Source organism: Papaver somniferum, chromosome 2 (genome assembly GCF_003573695.1).
Source record: "Papaver somniferum cultivar HN1 chromosome 2, ASM357369v1, whole genome shotgun sequence".
Taxonomy (NCBI): Eukaryota; Viridiplantae; Streptophyta; class Magnoliopsida; order Ranunculales; family Papaveraceae; genus Papaver; species Papaver somniferum.
The window spans coordinates 205,670,056-205,688,140 of NC_039359.1; positions in this window are offsets into that span (position 1 = coordinate 205,670,056).

Below are 18,085 nucleotides of genomic sequence, written 5' to 3' on the forward strand. Positions count from 1 at the left end.
CTTTGTTACTAATCTAACGTTGATTGCAAACCCTGATTTGAAAGTGTATATAAGGGAGAACTCTAGCAACTGGGAAACCTAATCCCCACGCATACTGTGTGATACTAGTTGTGCTAAGCTAGAGTCGATTCTCCTTTAACCTTTAGTTTCTTCTTCTAAACCAGGTTAACGACTTAAAGACTTCATTGGGATTGTGAAGCCAGACCGATACTACTTTTCTTGTAGTTGTATGATCGGATCTTGCATCTTCTATCGTACGAGTACAATTGAAATAATTGGCTTGAGATTTTATATCTCTGATAGGCAAGATAGAAAAGTAATCACAAACAAACTTCGTCTCATCGTCTGTGATTCCACAATATCTTTTTTCGCTGCGTCGATTAGGATTATTGTGAGGTCATTGATAATACTAAGTTGTTCTTCGGGAATATAAGTCTGGTATTATTGATTGGTTCATGTTCACCTTGATTTATCAAAATACGGAACAAAACTCGTAGATATATTCGTGGGAGACGGATTTATCTATTATCGTAGACTTTTCTGTGTGATACAGATTTGTTTATTAAAGTCGTCGCCTCAATTAACGTACCAGGCAAACACGTTCAAGACCTTACAAGTCTGTGTTTGTAGTGATCCGACTCTATGGACAGAGGTGTTATCTCAATTAACGTACCACCATTCTTCGATGGCTCAAATTACTTATGGTGGAAAATTGTTATGCGAGCTTTTCTTCATGCGCGTGATTTTCAATCATGGGTATATGTTGTTAATGGATATGATCCTCCCGTTGTGGAAGTTGGAGATGTAAACGTTCCCAAACCTATTGGTGAATACAGCCCTGCTGAGATACTTGTTGCAAAACAAAACTCCGACGGTTTAAATGCGATCATACATGCCATTACCCCAAAACTTCAGCACCATGTGACTAATTGCACTAAGTCGCAAGAAGCTTGGGATATCTTGGAAACCATATTCGAAGGTAACTCTAGTGAAAAGGAATCTAGGCTTCAAAACCTTAATTCCGATTGGGAAAACCTTCGTATGGAAGATGAAGAAACATTTGATAAGTTTAATCACAAAGTGTCTGAAATTGTTAATACATCTTTTGCATTGGGTAAGACTATTCCTGAAAAGGACATTGTGATGAAAATTCTCAGATCGCTGCCATCTAGATACGATTCCAAGAAGCATGCCATCGTTGAGGGAAATAACCTTGATAATCTTTCCAGAAATACGCTGGTTGGGAAGCTTAAGATCTTTGATCACGAAAATTCATCCAAAACTAAGGATGTTGTGTTCAAAGCACAAAAGGACACTAAATTACTTGATAAGAGTAAAAAAGTGTATATCTCCGAAGATGATTATTCTGAAACAGATTCATCAGATGAAGATTTTGACAAGTCAGTCTCGATGATCACAAGACAGTTTAGAGATCTTCTGTTGAAGAGAAGTAAACGATTCTCCAGAGATAAACCCAAAGCATTAGTTAAACCTCATAATCGTATTTCTCCTAAAAATAGGGAAACAGATGAGGATATGCCTCAGTGCTTTAAGTGTAAAGTATTTGGTCATTTTGCAAACGAGTGTCCGAATCGTAGAAAATACACTGGGAACAAAGGTCTTGCTGCAACTCTTGATGAAATGTCTGACGGCTATGATTCTAATGAAGACGAGAAATCAAGTGTTGCACTTCTTGGTGAAAATATTGATTTTGATAACTGTAGCAATACATACATCAATCTCAATATTCTTTCATAAGATAATCCAACTAATCTGGAAGAAAAAATTGACCCATTTCTTGGAAAATCTGTTTGTTATGTTTCAGGTTCCACCATGTGTCTAGCTGCATGCACATCTCAGAAGCCTGATTTATATCCTAGTTTGACGTGTTCGTATTGTTCTCTTAAGGGTCATGAACTTTCAAGGTGTTACAAGTACAAACATCAATTGAGGCACGTCAACAAACTTCAACAAAGAGCAAATCATTTAGCAAGGAAGCTTAAACTTGCTCAGAAGACCGCCGAGGTGTAGTTGCGGGAAATCCTACACTACACCCATCATACGATTTCATTGTTGATCAATTCATTTTTAGGTTTATATTCTTAATTTTATTGATTCACTTTTTAATGTTCTTACAAGAAAGATAAAGAAGTCAAGAATGATCTCTGCTCTGAACTTTCTCTCTCCTATTTACTTGTTTCTTACTCAAAAAAGATCTCTCTCTCCTTTACAACTCAAATGACTATTTATAAGGAAATACATAGTGGATGACAGCTAATCTGTCCTTTATTTTCTTATATGGTTTGCGACATTCTCGCAACCTTACAAATGTTAATTTCGCAAGCTCTCTAATTTTCGCAGGACTATCACATCTTTCTCATGATCCTTGCTGATGTCGTTTCTAAAATTTTTCTGCGACGCTATTGTGCTGTACCATTGATAACTTCGCTGAGACATAATTGTTGCGAGATTCTGCATTTATCACACGTATTCTTTCTTCCTTTTATTTCTTGACACGTCTTTTGTAACCGTTGCCTTTTAACCGCTTATATCTTTCCGTATTAATCGTGTTGATTTTCTCGAGGAGAAATTCCCTCTATATATATTCCTTCTCACTCTCTTTTTTCTTCTTATTATTTTCTCTGCAACTTCATCGTTCTCCTGCAAATTCCATTATTGCAACTTTTCTTTTTTCTTCTTCAACCTTCTTAAGTTCTTCTTCAAATTCCATTATTCCATTATTAGTCTTCTCTTTTCTTCTTTATGAGTTTTGCTGAATTGATATATTTGAAATTGATCTTGTTTATTGCCTTATTTGATGTTGTCTATGTGATTCCCATACTCTTGTTATTTCGGCAAAAGCGGCTCCAACACTAAATTTACAGTTCAGAACCCTAACAATCCCAAATCACACATAAGGTTGTCGCACATAAAAGAAAGTCTGCGAATGAGAAGGTAGTAAGAAACACTATGTTTTTCTAATAACAAGATTGTTGCCTCTGTTTCTTATCTGGATTGTAATTCGCAGGGTGATAAAGATCTTCATAAACCTCACAAGAAATATCTCCACCTTAAAACTGTTCCAACTTATGTTCCCTTCCACCTACTCATTTCTTCCAAATCTCCTGCGACATCTTCGCAAGATAAACCTTTATCTCCAATTCGCGAAAATGCTTCCTCTGATTTCATTTCTTCAGTTGACCTTTCTATGATTGAAATTTCCTTTGTGTATCCTTATGGGAATGAAACCTCTTCTCTTCCCATTGAGAATGTTTCTCTACCTTCTGTCTCTACCAGTTCTCTACCCAAGTCTCTTCCTCTGTCGAAAGAGACCGTGGAAGGGATAGATATTTCTTTCAAAGTTTTATCTGAAATTCTGGATGACAGCAAGAAGTCTTCTACTGATCCCATCAACTCTAATGTTTGCGAGATTCTGAGCAAGCATTTGGGTTCTGGCAGAGCTGCTTCGCAGACAACTTTAGAAAAAGAATGTAATTCTCTTCGTCTTGAAAATCAGAAGCTTCAGAATGTTTTGCTGGATCGCGACAATCTTCGCAAGAAGAATGATGAATTAAGAGGTATGATTTCCTTATCTATGTCTTTAATTTTCCTTTTCGATGGTTTTATCCTTCCCATGTTTAATTATCCTTTAAATCCCTCTTTCGTGTGTTAAGCATTAAATCAGAAACGAATAATGGAGAGATATCAATTTGAATCAGATGTTGAAGAAGCCCGTGTTGATAAAGAAATCTTGATGGATCAATATAACCAATTAGATAACCTCTATTCATATTGTATTGATCAGATAAATAATCTTACCAATGAAAATACCCAATTAGTTCAAAGACAAGATCTATTAAGTAATGAAGTATTTCGTCTTTCTTATTCTTTAACTAAAGCTAATTAAGGGATGAAAACTTTATCAGATGAGAATAAAACCTTATCTCAAGAGAAGCGAACTTATTTAAACAAGATGGCGATATCTTCGCAACAACTTAGTATTCTCCAAAAAGTATATGCTGGCCAAGAGCAATCTCTTCGCTCTTTGAGAAATGAACTTAAAGAAGTAACAGAATCACCTATCGCTGAAAGAGATACACTCATTCAAGGTAGAATAGCTTTAAGTGTGAAGGCAAACCAGCTTAAAGAACAATATTCCAAATTAGAAGAATCTTATTCTTCTCTTACGAAGAAGAATGCCTTTCTTATTTCTAAAGAGAAAAATCTTCAGTCTCGACTTAAAGGTTTAGTTGGAGATAAATTTGATGATGCAATGGACCATTGGGAGAATAGTTGTCTATCTTTGATTCAACACCTTATTTCGCAAAAAGAAGGTAGTCATAATAGTTTGGCTGCCTTAATTATCTTTTCTTTGTCATATCTCTCTGAATTCCTTATCTTAATAAAATTTTGTATTCTATTTTTCGCAGAGTCTGAGAAGAATTTTCATTCTTCTATTTCTGATCTGGAGGCTAAATATGCTAAAATTCACAAAGAGAATGCATTTCTAGTCTCTACCCTTACTGGTTCTCGCGACCGAGCAGAAAGAAGACTTGATTATCTTGCTTATTTTAAGGATATTCAAGATAGGAATCATCAAAGAGCACTTCTTCGCCAAGTTCATCTCCGGGCTGAAGTCCTTGTAACTGAAATTTTATTGTCCAACTCTCTTCCTCCTACATACAATTGATCCTTTAGAAGTAGATGATGATGAAGTTCCTCGTCCTGTTGATAGTGATTATGATTACGAAAGCGGTGCAGATGATAATTTCCTGGAAGATGAAGAAGAGGTTCCTTCTAAAGAAGTATCTGCTGGTGTTAATCAGAATGAGAAATAAATTTCTCCTGAAGAAGTAATTGCTGGCGATAATCCATGTTTCTAGCGCCATTATGTAGTTGCGGGAAATCCTACACTACACCCCTCATACGATTTCATTGTTGATCAACTCATTTTTAGGTTTATATTCTTAATTTTATTGATTCACTTTTGAATGTTCTTACAAGGAAGATAAAGAAGTCAAGAATGATCTCTGCTCTGAACTTTCTCTCTTCTATTTACTTGTTTCTTACTCAAAAAAGATCTCTCTCTCCTTTACAAATCGAATGACTATTTATAAGGAAATACATAGTGGATGACAGCTAATCTGTCCTTTATTTTCGGATATGGTTTGCGAAATTGTTTATTTGTTCTTCTTTTTCATTATCTATTATCATCACATCCACATGTTCCTCTTCTTTATTTATTGATGGTGACAAAAGTGTTTGTATTTTTATGCATCTCGCAGTTTGATCTGTCATCATGCTTGAGATGAAAGAAAAAGCGTCTGCGAGTCTAATATCCTTTCTTGAAATGTGCCTTCATTTTATCTTTGGGATTTTCGCTGATAATTCTTCAACCAGCTTCTTGTATTTCTTCAAGGATGGTTCATTTGTAGTATACTCTTTTTTATTTGGCGAATAACTAGCTGCGAATCACTAGTGATCCTGGCATTTTCTAGTTTCATTTCTATTGCGAATTTTAAGGCATGTATCACAGCTTCATATTTTGTTTCATTATTAGTGGATGCAAATTCCAATCTGAATGAAAAAGCCATCTTTATTCCTTCTGGCGAAATTAAAACAATTCCAACTCCATTTCCTTCTCCATTTGATGATCCATCTACCAATATTTCCCATATATTTGGTTCTGTTAATAAATCTTTTGGATCTCCATGTTCTTCTTCTACATCCATCATTTCTTCTACTGCTTCATCTTCTTCTAAAGGAAATTCTGCCAAGAAATCCGCAACAACTTGTGATTTTGGTGAAGACAAAATTTCATATTTAATATCGAAGTGGATACTTGTGCATTCCATCTCTCCACCCTTCCTGATCTTTTAGACTTCTTCATCACTGATTCAATTGGTACTTTTGTTAATACCTTTATCTTGTGTGCTTGAAAGTATATATGGAGCTTAAATGATGCATAAACTAATGCTAAGATTAACTTTTCAATCTTTGAGTAATTTTTCTCAGTGGTATTAAAAGTTTTGCTAATGTAATAAATGGGTTTCTCCACTCCTGCGTCTACTCGCAATAATACAGCACTTAATGCATGCGACGTTGTCGCAAGGTAAATTAATAATTCTTCTCCTTGTTCTGCCTTTTGTAAAATACTTGTATTCATAAGATGTTATTTGATTCCTTGCAAAGCCTTTTCATATTCATCACTCCATTTAAATTTTGCATCCTTCTTGAGTATATCGAAAAAATATTTGCATTTGTCTGATGATCGCGAAATGAATCTCCCCAGCGAAGCTAGAAGCCCGTTCAATTTTTGTACATCTTTTATTGTTGCTGGTGTTGGCATGTAACGAACTGCTTGCACTTTTTCTGGATCAACCTGTATTCCTTCCTTTGATACAATGTAGCCTAAAATTTTTCCCGATGCAACTCCAATAGTACACTTCTCAGGATTCAATTTAATGTTATACTGCCACATTTGTTCAAAAATCTCCCTCAAGTCTTGCACATGGTCTTTTACTTCTTTACTCTTTACTAACATGTCGTCCACGTACACTTCTAATGTTTTATGTATCCATTTTGCGAACACCTTCTCTACCATTCTTTGATATGTCTCTCCCGCGTTTCGCAAACCAAATGGCATTTTCGTGTAACAATATAAACCTATAGGGGCAAAGAAAGCAGTATGTTCTTGATCTTCTTCAGCGAGAGGGATTTGGTTATACCCTTTGTACCCATCTAAAGATGATACCCTATCATTTCCCGCTGCGGATTCCTCCATTTGAGGAATATCTGGTAAAGGAAAACTATCTTTGGAGCAAGCTTTGTTTAAATCAGTGAAATCTATGCAAATCCTGATTCCCTTGTTTTTCTTTGGGACAATTACCATATTCGCTATCCATTCTGGGTATTTATCTTCTCTTATAATTCCTGCCTCAAGCATTTTCTGTAATTCTTCTTCTATTTGGGAATGGTAAGTTGTTGCAATTTTTCTTATTCTCTGTTTAAATGGTCTCACATTTTTGTTAATCTCCAATTTGTGGCATGCAATTGATGGATCTATTCCTGGTATCTCATCCATGTTTCCTGCGAAAATATCTTTATATTCTCGCAACAAGTTAACAGTTCTTTCTTCTTCTTCTATATCCATTTTGGTTCCAATTCTCAACATTAGAGGCTCCTCTACAGTCCCAACATTTACTTCTTTTGTTGGTTCTGCGGCAATGTAACTGGGTTTAGGTTCTCCCATTGGTGTTGGTTCTTTTATTGCTTTTATAGGTCTTTCCCCTTCTTCCGAAATTTCGCTGGGTATTCCTTTGCCTTCTTTTGCCCTTATCATATATACTCTAAATTCTTCTTCCTTCTTTGCTTCTTTTGCCAATTTTCTGCGAAATTGTTTCTTTTTTGCTTGTTCTTCATAATGTTTTACTTCAATTTGATGACATAATTTCGCATTGTCAACATCTCCTCTGATTTCACCTATTCCATTTGGAGTGGGGAATTTAATACATTGATGCAACGTTGATACCACAACTTTTATCGCATGTATCCATGATCTTCCTAATAACATATTATATGGCGATTCCATATCCACCACGCACAATGTTACATGTGTTTCGATTTCTCCAAGTGGAATTCGTACCACTATTTCTCCTTTAGGTTTTGTTGTGGATTTTCCAAAGCCGTGAACAAAATATGTTGAACTAGACATTTCTTCGTCTTTAAATCCCATTCCCTGGAATGCATGATAAAATATTATATCAACTGAACTTCCTGTATCGATTAAAGTTCTGTTCAACATCTATTCTCCTGTGGATTTTATTGTTGTCTCCTTGTCTTTTCGTGTAATAGGCACTGTGATGACCAACAGAGATGTATGGTTCAAATTTTCTTTTGGTATTTCTTCCGCCACAAATGCAATTTTTTGCTTTTCCCAATCTTTCAAGGGTGATGTTTTTTCTACCACCATAACTTTCTTTCCTTCAAAATTTCTTTTATGTATTCTTCCTTTGATGTTTTCATGGAATTCACTAAACAAGCTTTTTGTTATCATATTACACTCCAATCTTTTGCCATTTTCATTAATTCTACTCATCTTTCTTCTAACTGATTCACTGATTTATTTAATCACTTTCTTGATTTGAATATTCTCAATCAACAATCTTCAACTTTCGATCTTCAATTCCCTGTTTCTAGCACCATTATGTAGTTGCGGGAAATCCTACACTACACCCCTCATACGATTTCATTATTGATCAACTCATTTTTAGGTTTATATTCTTAATTTTATTGATTCACTTTTGAATGTTCTTACAAGAAAGATAAAGAAGTCAAGAATGATTTCTGCTCTGAACTTTCTCTCTCCTATTTACTTGTTTCTTACTCAAAAAAGATCTCTCTCTCCTTTACATAGTGGATGACAGCTAATCTATCCTTTATTTTCGGATATGCTTTGCGACATTCTCGCAACCTTACAAATGTTAATTTCGCAAGCTCTCTAATTTTCGCAGGACTATCACATCTTTCTCATGATCCTTGCTGATGTCGTTTCTGAAATTGTTCTGCGACGTTATTCTGCTGTACCATTGATAACTTCGCTGAGACATAATTGTTGCGAGATTCTGATCCTACATGAGGTATGTAGGATCTTATCTTCGTCTAAGAAGTTAGTTTCCAAGGATAAACTAAGACCATTAGAGAAGAAAGTATGGTCAAGTCGGTTTGATAGACAAAAGTCTGATGATTCCTCTCAAGAGGAAAATGGTAGATAAATTGTTGTTCACCACCACGCAATTTAATTGTGTTGATTAAAATATTGTCTCATGTGCCTGATCAAAAGAGACAATGATTTTGTACCTCACAGGCTTTAGGAAAAAAAAATTCTCTCTTTTTTCGATTTTTTTTTGTGTCTATCAAACAAAAGGAGAGGGTTATGATCGTCAATTCTACTCTTTATAGGGTTGAGAGTTGGACGTGTACGAACCTGTTAAAGGTTTCGAAACCCTACATTCCTTTTCCTTCCTTGAAACTCCTTTTTATCTCAAGACTACTTGTTGAGATTGCGATTTCCTCTCACAAACCCATACACCTTCGGAAGCTCCAAGTGCCTTGTCTTCTGATGGAAAGGATGTTAATATGATTGTTAAGCCATCAATCATGAAGGAAAAAGAAAAATCTCTGTTAGCTCCAACACTGAAAAGAAAAAGAAGGAATTTGAGGAAGCCAAGAACCGTTCATTCAAACTCTCAGAAGTTTTTTGATGTTCTTGAAGTGTTGAAATAGATGCGTAAGGAGATTCAACGAATAAAGGCTTTTGTGTATAAGACTCATGAGATTCAGAAGGCCCTGGTTCGACAACATCATCCAAGAAGGTTTATTGATATAAACTCCTACCTTAATGAACCTTATGTTCCAATGGCTGTTGACGACAAGGAGTTCGGGGACGATAAAGAATTCTTCAAAGGTCTTATCATCTAGTAAATTTTCTATATTTCTGTTTTGTTTAGAAGAATAACTAGAGGTTGGAATAGCCATTATTGTGATTACACATAGCTATGTTCAACGTTTTAATCTTCATGTTTTTAGATTTATTGGTTTAAATTCTAAATTGTTTGGAAGATGATTTTTGCAGTATTAATCTTTATGGTTTTATATATTGCAATACTGTTATGGGATATGTGTGTTTGCGTCCGTGAACTTGATTGTCCCATATATTGTCAAAAGTAAAGTCGTTCATGAATTGATATGCATGTATTGATGAAAGAATGAATGGACTTTTGAAAACTATAAAAGTTAAGCCTATACTGTCAATTATTGATGGAAGATAGGTTAAAATCTTTTGTTTGCAAGGATTATGTCTATTTAATGTCGTTATGCATATAGTAACGGGAAATAGAATGAATACTTGTATATTCCGCAGTAATTGATCTTCCCTGATCCATATTTTATGCATTACTGTGTGGCTCCGTAATGTGTCTTATGTTGAGCACGAAACAACCAAGTTGATTATTTTTATGATTAGCCTTGTAGTTGTTTCGTAAGGTACTTTATGCTGAGCATTTTTAACTAAATTAATCATCTTGTTTGGTTATTTAGTTATGACTCCATAAGTTTTCTTATGTTTGAGCATTCATGACTGGGTTGTTTGTTTAACTTAGTCATTGCTCCATAGACTTTCTTATGTGAGTATGACCAATTAAATTAATTACTTTTGTGATTAGTTTGATTACCTATTTCGATTAGATTAATTATGGGTTTACTTGTGATTAATTTAATTGAGCGCTCTTAAGTCTCCATAAGTTTACTTGTGTTGAGCATTTTTGGTTAAATTAATCATGAACTTCTTGTGGTTAATTTAATATTTTGGATTCAAATTCATACTTGTATGTGATTTGTTATGTCCAAAGAAATTCTTCTTTTCTCTTTCCAAATTAAGGTTGATCTTGTCGTTCTTTCGGGAATGAAATTTTATGGGGACAGTTCTATTTGAACTTGCACTTAATTGCCAAATCTTTGTGGGGAGTGCAGCTGTGGAATATTATAGGGGTTATCTTGTATCTTTATAAACTCCTTGATGAATGCATTTAGCTTCGGCTTTATGATTGCATCTAAATAAGATGATGTGTGTTCTTTATTTTGGTCATGAAATGTCTCTTTCGAAAATTTCATTAGGATTACGTTCTTTTACCTTTGCCAATTTTATTGACAAAAAGGGGGAGAATTAATATGTAGTTCACACTAAAAATACATATGGTTTTCGGATCATTATGTAAGGGGGAATGGTTTCCATGTGAGATGGAGTATTGACTAAAGGGGAGTGATACATATCACCATAATATTGTTGTTGAAGTTGTGATACAATTGAACTTTGACGTTGTATAATGATACTATGACACTGTATAACAATGATTGAGAACTATTGTTTTCTTGTTGTTATAGTTACGTATTTTCAACAACGATGATGCTAAACTTACAACCTTTGGGATCATTGGAGTACTTGGAAGTGATGAAGATTTCGTGTAATTTTGAAGATTGGGCATGTGGAATAGGAGCTACAAAAGTTAATTTATTTATTTTTTGTATTCCATACGTATTAATAGTTTTGCTACTAAAATTTATAAAGGAGGAGATTGTTAGAGCATTGCTCGGTCGAACTCGCATGCGTTGTTATCTCAAGAATGTTTATCAATATTAGTGATCAAAAATATAAGTCTTGGTTTCTAGCCTACATAGCTAAAGGTCTCGGACTAGGATAGAAATTGTAGTTGAGCTGAAGACTCCATGGCAATCATCATACAAGACGAAGGACTACTCAAGGAACTGGTGGATCTTCATCGACTAAAAGGTATGTGGAGACTTGAACTTATCTGTCACTCAAAAGTATATCTATTTTATCTCCTACTCTTGAGACAAAAGTAGTTTTGATATATAGACTTGCATTATGCACATTTGCTATTTCGAGCCGAGTTTATCTCGCCTATCTATTTCTCGAAATATGTGTTGGTAAGCTTTCACTTTAGCTGAATTCATCTTTACCTAGTGACGAAAGTCATGTTATATTTCAATCACTTTGAAAATTGCTCTGATGAAAAATGGTCTGTGAATAACGGCTATATCCGTCCTCTGAGAATGTTTCAATGATTGAAATGAGAGTTTAGATTACATAACCATTGGTGGATATAAGCATTGTTGTGGAAACACATATATGCATAAGTCCTTATTCCTTGAACCAAAGTTTGCGAACTTTGTTGATCAAGAGAAATGGAAGTGGCGTTAGCCAAGTCCGCGAACTCAGTCCACGAACTTGCGGAACTTCTCGGCCCGAGATTTTCTGCCGGAGTTCGTGTACTCCTTCCATGAGCTTAAGTACGCGAACCCAGTCTGCGAACTTGAGAAGGTTATATCTAAAGTCGGTTGTTCTTGAACTAATGTTTAAATAAACTAAGGAATGCTTTTGCAAACCGTGTCTATAAAGTTCATGTACCGATTTGAGTGAATCAAACTGATTTTGCTTCAATTGTGTCTTGTGTAGTTACATAAGATTTCCTTGCAATTGAACAACTCTCTAACTAGTTCATTTGAGTCATTTGAACTAGTTATGGTGAAGAAAAGTAATCACAAACAAACTGTGTGATCTGATCTTGCATCTTCTATCGTACGAGTGCAATTGAAATAATTGGCTTGATATTTTATATCTCCGATAGGCAAGATAGAAAAGTAATCACAAACAAACTTTGTCTCATCGTTTGTGATTCCACAATATCTTTTTTCGCTACATCGATTAAGATTATTGTGAGGTGATTTATAATACTGTAGTTGCAAGAAATCCTACACTACACTCTTCATATGATTTCATCATTAATCAACTCATTTTAGGTTTATATTCTTAATTTTATTGAGTAATCTTCGTATGTTCTTACAAGAAAAGATAAAGAACTAAAAAATGATCTCTGCTCTAAACTTTCTCTCTCCTATTTACTTGTTTCTTCCTCAAAAAAGATCTCTCCCTCATCTTTACAACTTGAACGACTATTCATAGGGAAATACATAGTGGATGACAGCTAATCTATCCTTTATTTTCGGATAAGGCTTGTGACATTCTCGCAACCTTACAAATGTTAATTTCGCAAGCTCTCTAATTTTCGCAAGACTATCACATCTTTCTCATGATCCTAGCTGACGTCGTTTGTTATATTCTTCCTGAAATTGTTCTGCGACGCTATTGTGCTGTACCATTGATAATTTCGTTGAGAAATTATTTTTGCGATATTCTGATCCTACATATTTCCTCTTCTCATATCTTCTCTGCAAAGTAGAGAATGATGTGAGAAATGCCGCAGCTGTTCTCTTCTTTATATTCTGCATTTATCACACGTATTCTTTCTTCCATTTATTTCTCGACACGTCTTTTGTAACCGTTTCCTTTTAACCTCTTATATCTTTCCGTATTAATCGTGTTGATTTTCTCGAGGAGAAATTCCCTCTATATATATTCCTTCTCACTCTCTTTTTTCTTCTTTTTATTTTCTCTGAAACTTCATCGTTCTTCTTCAACCTTCTTAAGTTCTTCTTCATCTTAATACTATATCTTCATAGTTCGTAATTTTCTTCGAGACAATCTCCCTGCTATTATTTTTCATGGATTCATCAAGGTTAGTCTTCTCTTTTCTTCTTTATGAGTTTTGTTGAATTGATATATTTGAAATTGATCTTGTTTATTGCCTTATTTGATGTTGTTTATGTGATTCCCATACTCTTGTTATTTCAGCAAAAGCGGCTCCAACACTAAATTTACAGTTCAGAACCCTAACATTCCCAAATCACATCATAAGGTTATCGCACATAAAAGAAAGTTTGTGTATGAGAAGGTAGTAAGAAACACTATCTTTTTCTAATAACAATATTGTTGCCTCTGTTTCTTATCTGGATTGTAATTCGCAGGGTGATAAAGATCTTCATAAACCTCTCAAGAAATCTCGCCACCTTAAAACTTTTCCAACTTTTGTTCCTTTTCACCTACTCATTTCTTCCAAATCTCCTGCGACGTCTTCGCAAGACAAACCTTTATCTCCAATTCGCGAAAATGCTACCTCTGACTTCATTTCTTCAGCTGACCTTTCTATGATTGAAATTCCCCTTGTGGATCCTTCTGAGAATGAAACCTCTTCTCTTTCCATTGAGAATGTTTCTCAACCTTTTATCTCTACCAGTTCTCTACCCAAGTCTCTTCCTCTTTCGAAAGAAACCGTGGAAGGGATAGATATTGCTTTCAAAGTTTTATCTGAAATTCTGGATGATGGCAAAAATTCTTCTACTGATCCTATCAAGTCTAATGTTTGCGAAATTTTGAGCAAACATTTGGGTTCTGACAGAGCTGCTTCGCAGACAGCTTTAGAAAAAGAGTGTAATGCTTTTCGTCTTGAAAATCAGAAGCTTCAGAATGTTTTGCTGGATCGTGACAATCTTCGCAAGAAGAATGATGAATTGAGAGGTATGATTTTCTTATCTATGTCTTTAATTTGCATTTTCGATGGTTTTATCCTTCCCATGTTTAATTATCCTTGAAATCCCTCTTTCGCATGTTAAGCATTAAACCAGAAACAAATAATGGAGAGATATCAATCTGAATCTGCTGTTGAAGAAGCCCGTGTTGATAAAGAAATATTGATGGATCAATATAACCAATTAGATAACCTCTATTCATATTCTCTTGATCAGATAAATAATCTTACCAATGAAAATACCCAATTAGTTTAAAGAAAAGATCTATTAAGTAATGAAGTATCTCGTCTTTCTTATTATTTAACTAAAGCTAATTTAGGGATGGAAACTTTATCAGATGAGAATAAAACCTTATTTAAAGAGAAGCGAACTTATTTAAACAAGATGGCGATATCTTCGCAACAACTTAGTATTCTCCAAAAAGTATGTGCTGATCAAGAGCAATCTCTTCGCTCTTTGACAAATGAACTTAAAGAAGTAACATAGTCATCTATCGCTGAAAGAGATACAGTCATTCAAGGTAGAATAGCTTTAAGTGTAAAGGCGAAACAGCTTAAAGAAAAATATTCCAAATTAGAAGAATCTTATTCTTCTCTTGCGAAGAAAAAAGCCTTTCTTATTTCTAAAGAGAAAAATATTCAGTCTCGACTTAAAGGTTTAGTTGGAGATAAATTTGATGACGCAATGGACCGTTGGGAGAATAGTTGTCTCTGAACTCCTTATATTAATGAAATTTTGTATTCTATCTTTCGCAGAGTTTGAGAAGAATCTTCATTCTTCTATTTCTGTTTTGGAGGCTAAATATGCCAAAATTCGCAAAGAAAATGCATTGCTTGTCTCTACTCTTACTGGTTCTCGCAATCGAGCGGAAAGAAGACTTGATTATCTTGCTTATTTTAAGGATATTCAAGATAGGAATCATCAGAGAGCACTTCTTCGCCAAGTTCATCTCCGGGATGAAGTCCTTGTAAATGACATTTTATTATCCAACTTTCTTCCTCCTACATCAATTGATCCTTTAGAAGAAGATGACGATGAAGTTCCTCGTCCTGCTGATAGTGATTATGATTACGAAAGCGGTGCAGAGGATAATTTCTTAGAAGATGAAGAAGAGATTCCTTCTAAAGAAGCGTCTGCTGGTATTAATCAAAATGTGAAAGAAATTTCTCCTGAAGAAGTAATTGCTGGCGATAATCAAGATGCTAATCATGGCGAAGATCAAAACCGAAATGAAGGAGAGGCTTGCGAGAATATTGGCGAAGAAATTTTGTCATCTCCTGCTACTGAAATTAATATTGACTCTTGAGCTCTATATCTAGCTTTGTCTTCTTGAATTGTCTTATTTTTATCAGTTTTGCGAATTACATTTTTCTACCAACTTTGGAATCAACATTTCTTTTAATATTTTGTTGATGAGAAAGATAATACTTCTTGTGTATTGATTCCCATACTTGCCTCTCATTATCTTTCTTACAAAAAATAATCTTTTGCAAATACTTATAATTAATTTTTTTATCATATGGTCTTATTTTGCCTTCCTAATTAAAGGTCTTATTATGCCACCTTTTGTCATTGCGACAAAATCGCAGGACGTCCTTGCACTTTCATGCAAAAACCCATTGATCTTGCCTTAACTTTTTCTTTTGTATTATGGCCTCTTCAGGAATGTTGCGACAATATGACAGGCCTAAATATTCTTGTGAAAATAAATCCCCATGACATTCCGTCTTGCGACGAAATCGCAGGACGTCTTCGCACTTTCATGCGAAAACCCATTGATCTCGTCTTATCTTTTTCTTTTGTATTATTTCCTCTTCAGGATTGTTGCACAAATATGACAAGCCTTAATATCCTTGCGAATAAAAATCCTCATGACATTTGCGTCTTAAGACACTTATCAGCTCCCTAATGGAGGGTGCTGCACTTATCTCCCCCCTGGTTGCCCCTTCAAGGAGGCGTACTTCTACCATACAAGGTTAGCTCCTCCCATCCATCCTTAACAACAACCAGTTATTTTCGCATCCTCTTATCCCTTTTACCTATAGCGCTTATGGTTACGAGACCGTACCCTAAGTGGGGTTTTCTTCGGGCCGAGTGCAGTATAAGCCAAGACTTTTCAAGAATGGCAAGGACGCTTCAAACGCCCCCGGCACTCTTGACTCAACCGTGTACCTCGGCGCCTTGATCAGATATGCAATCCTTGGGAGAGTCCTTATTACCTTAGTCACCCAACCCAAGTCATATGCTTAAGCTGAGAATCCAAGGTTCCTCTCCCGGATGGGCTTTATTGACCCCAGATCTCCATGACTCATGTTCCGGGGGTGGTGTAGCCTTTACCTGAGCCATGCTACAGGTACCCCCTTATATGACGTAATTTAGGTCTTACATTTTCCTCTTGCGAAATTGTATTCGCGAACTAGGCTGTACGCCATAAAGGTTCGCCTCTTTCTCTGTTGTCATTGTTCTGTGATTATCTCTGCGAAAATTTCGCACATTATGATCTTATTTTGATATGAGTAATCTTGCAATTATTCTTTCAGATTCCATAACTTCTCAAAGCTTCTTACGGATAATATCTTTTTAAGTACAACTTGTTCCATGGTCTGTCCAGTCTATGACCAACATTTCTTCCTGCTGGATCCATTAATCTATAAGCTCCTGTTCCAACTATTTCCTTAATGATGTAAGGTCCATCCCATTTTTTCGCTAATTTTCCACCATTTTCTCGCTGATATATTGGTGTTTCTCGCATAACTAAATCTCCTGGTTGAAATTCGCGTACTTTGACACGTTTATTATATTCTCGAGCTAATGTTCGCTGATAATTCTCCATATGTTGTAAAGCTTTTTCTCTTCTTTCTTCTAATTCATCAAGTTTGTTTAAAATTAAGCCCGCACTAAGATTTTTCTCCCAAGCTTCTCTTTTTGTTGTCGGAATAACAACTTCTGTTGGTAATACCGCTTCAACTCTGTTTGTTAAACAAAAAGGTGACATTCCAGTAGCTTCTCTTCTAGTTGTATTATAAGCCCATACTGCATTATGTACTTGTTCGCACCATGCTCTGTGATGTCCTTCCAATTTCTTCTTTAATATATCTGCAATTGTTTTATTTGTTGCTTCTACTTGCCCATTAGCTTGTGGATACAAAGGAGTTGACTTTCCACATTTTATCTTGAATGCATTAAGTAACATTTCTATATTCTGCCCCTCAAACTGTTTCCCATTATCAGATAACAATTGTGCAGGAATTCCAAATTTGCAAATGATATTTTCGAATATGAATGCAAAGATATCTTTGTCGCGAATATGCTGTACTTCCTTCACTTTTGTCCATTTTGTGAAATAATCTGTTGCGACTATTAAGTATCTTCTTTGTCCAGTTCCTGGTAAAAATGGCCCCACAATATCTAAGCCCCATTTTCCAAAGGGCCAGACACTGGTTGAAGATGACAATGGTGCTCCTGGTGCATGTATTTTCTTTTCATGCCGCTGACAATCTTAGCAAAGTCTTGATATTTGTTTTGCATCTTCATGCATGTATGGACAGTAATAACCTTGCATTTTTGCTCTATGTGCCAAAGATCTTCCTCCACTATGATTGCCAGCATCTCCACTATGTAACATTTTCAGCATTTTTTCTCCTTCCTCCCGTGTCAAACATCTGAGTGATGGTCCACTAAAGGATTTTAGGTATAGCAACCCATCTCATAATTCATAATTCGTTGCTCGGCTTTTTAACTTGTGTGTTTCCAATCTATTTCTTGGTGTTTCTCCTTTCGCCAGATATGCATGAAGTTCCATTCTCCAGTCTGTGACATTGTTTATTTGTTCTTCTTTTTTATTATCTATTATCATCACATCCACATCTTCCTCTTCTTTATTGATTGATGGTGACAAAAGTTTTTGTATTTTTATGCATATCGCAGTTGGATCTGTCATCATGCTTGAGATGAAAGCAAAAGCGTCTGCGAGTCTATTACCTTTTCTTGAAATGTGCCTCCATTTATTTTTTGGATTTTCGCTGACAAATCTTCAACTAGCTTCTTGTATTTATTCAAGGATGGTTCATTTGTAGTATAC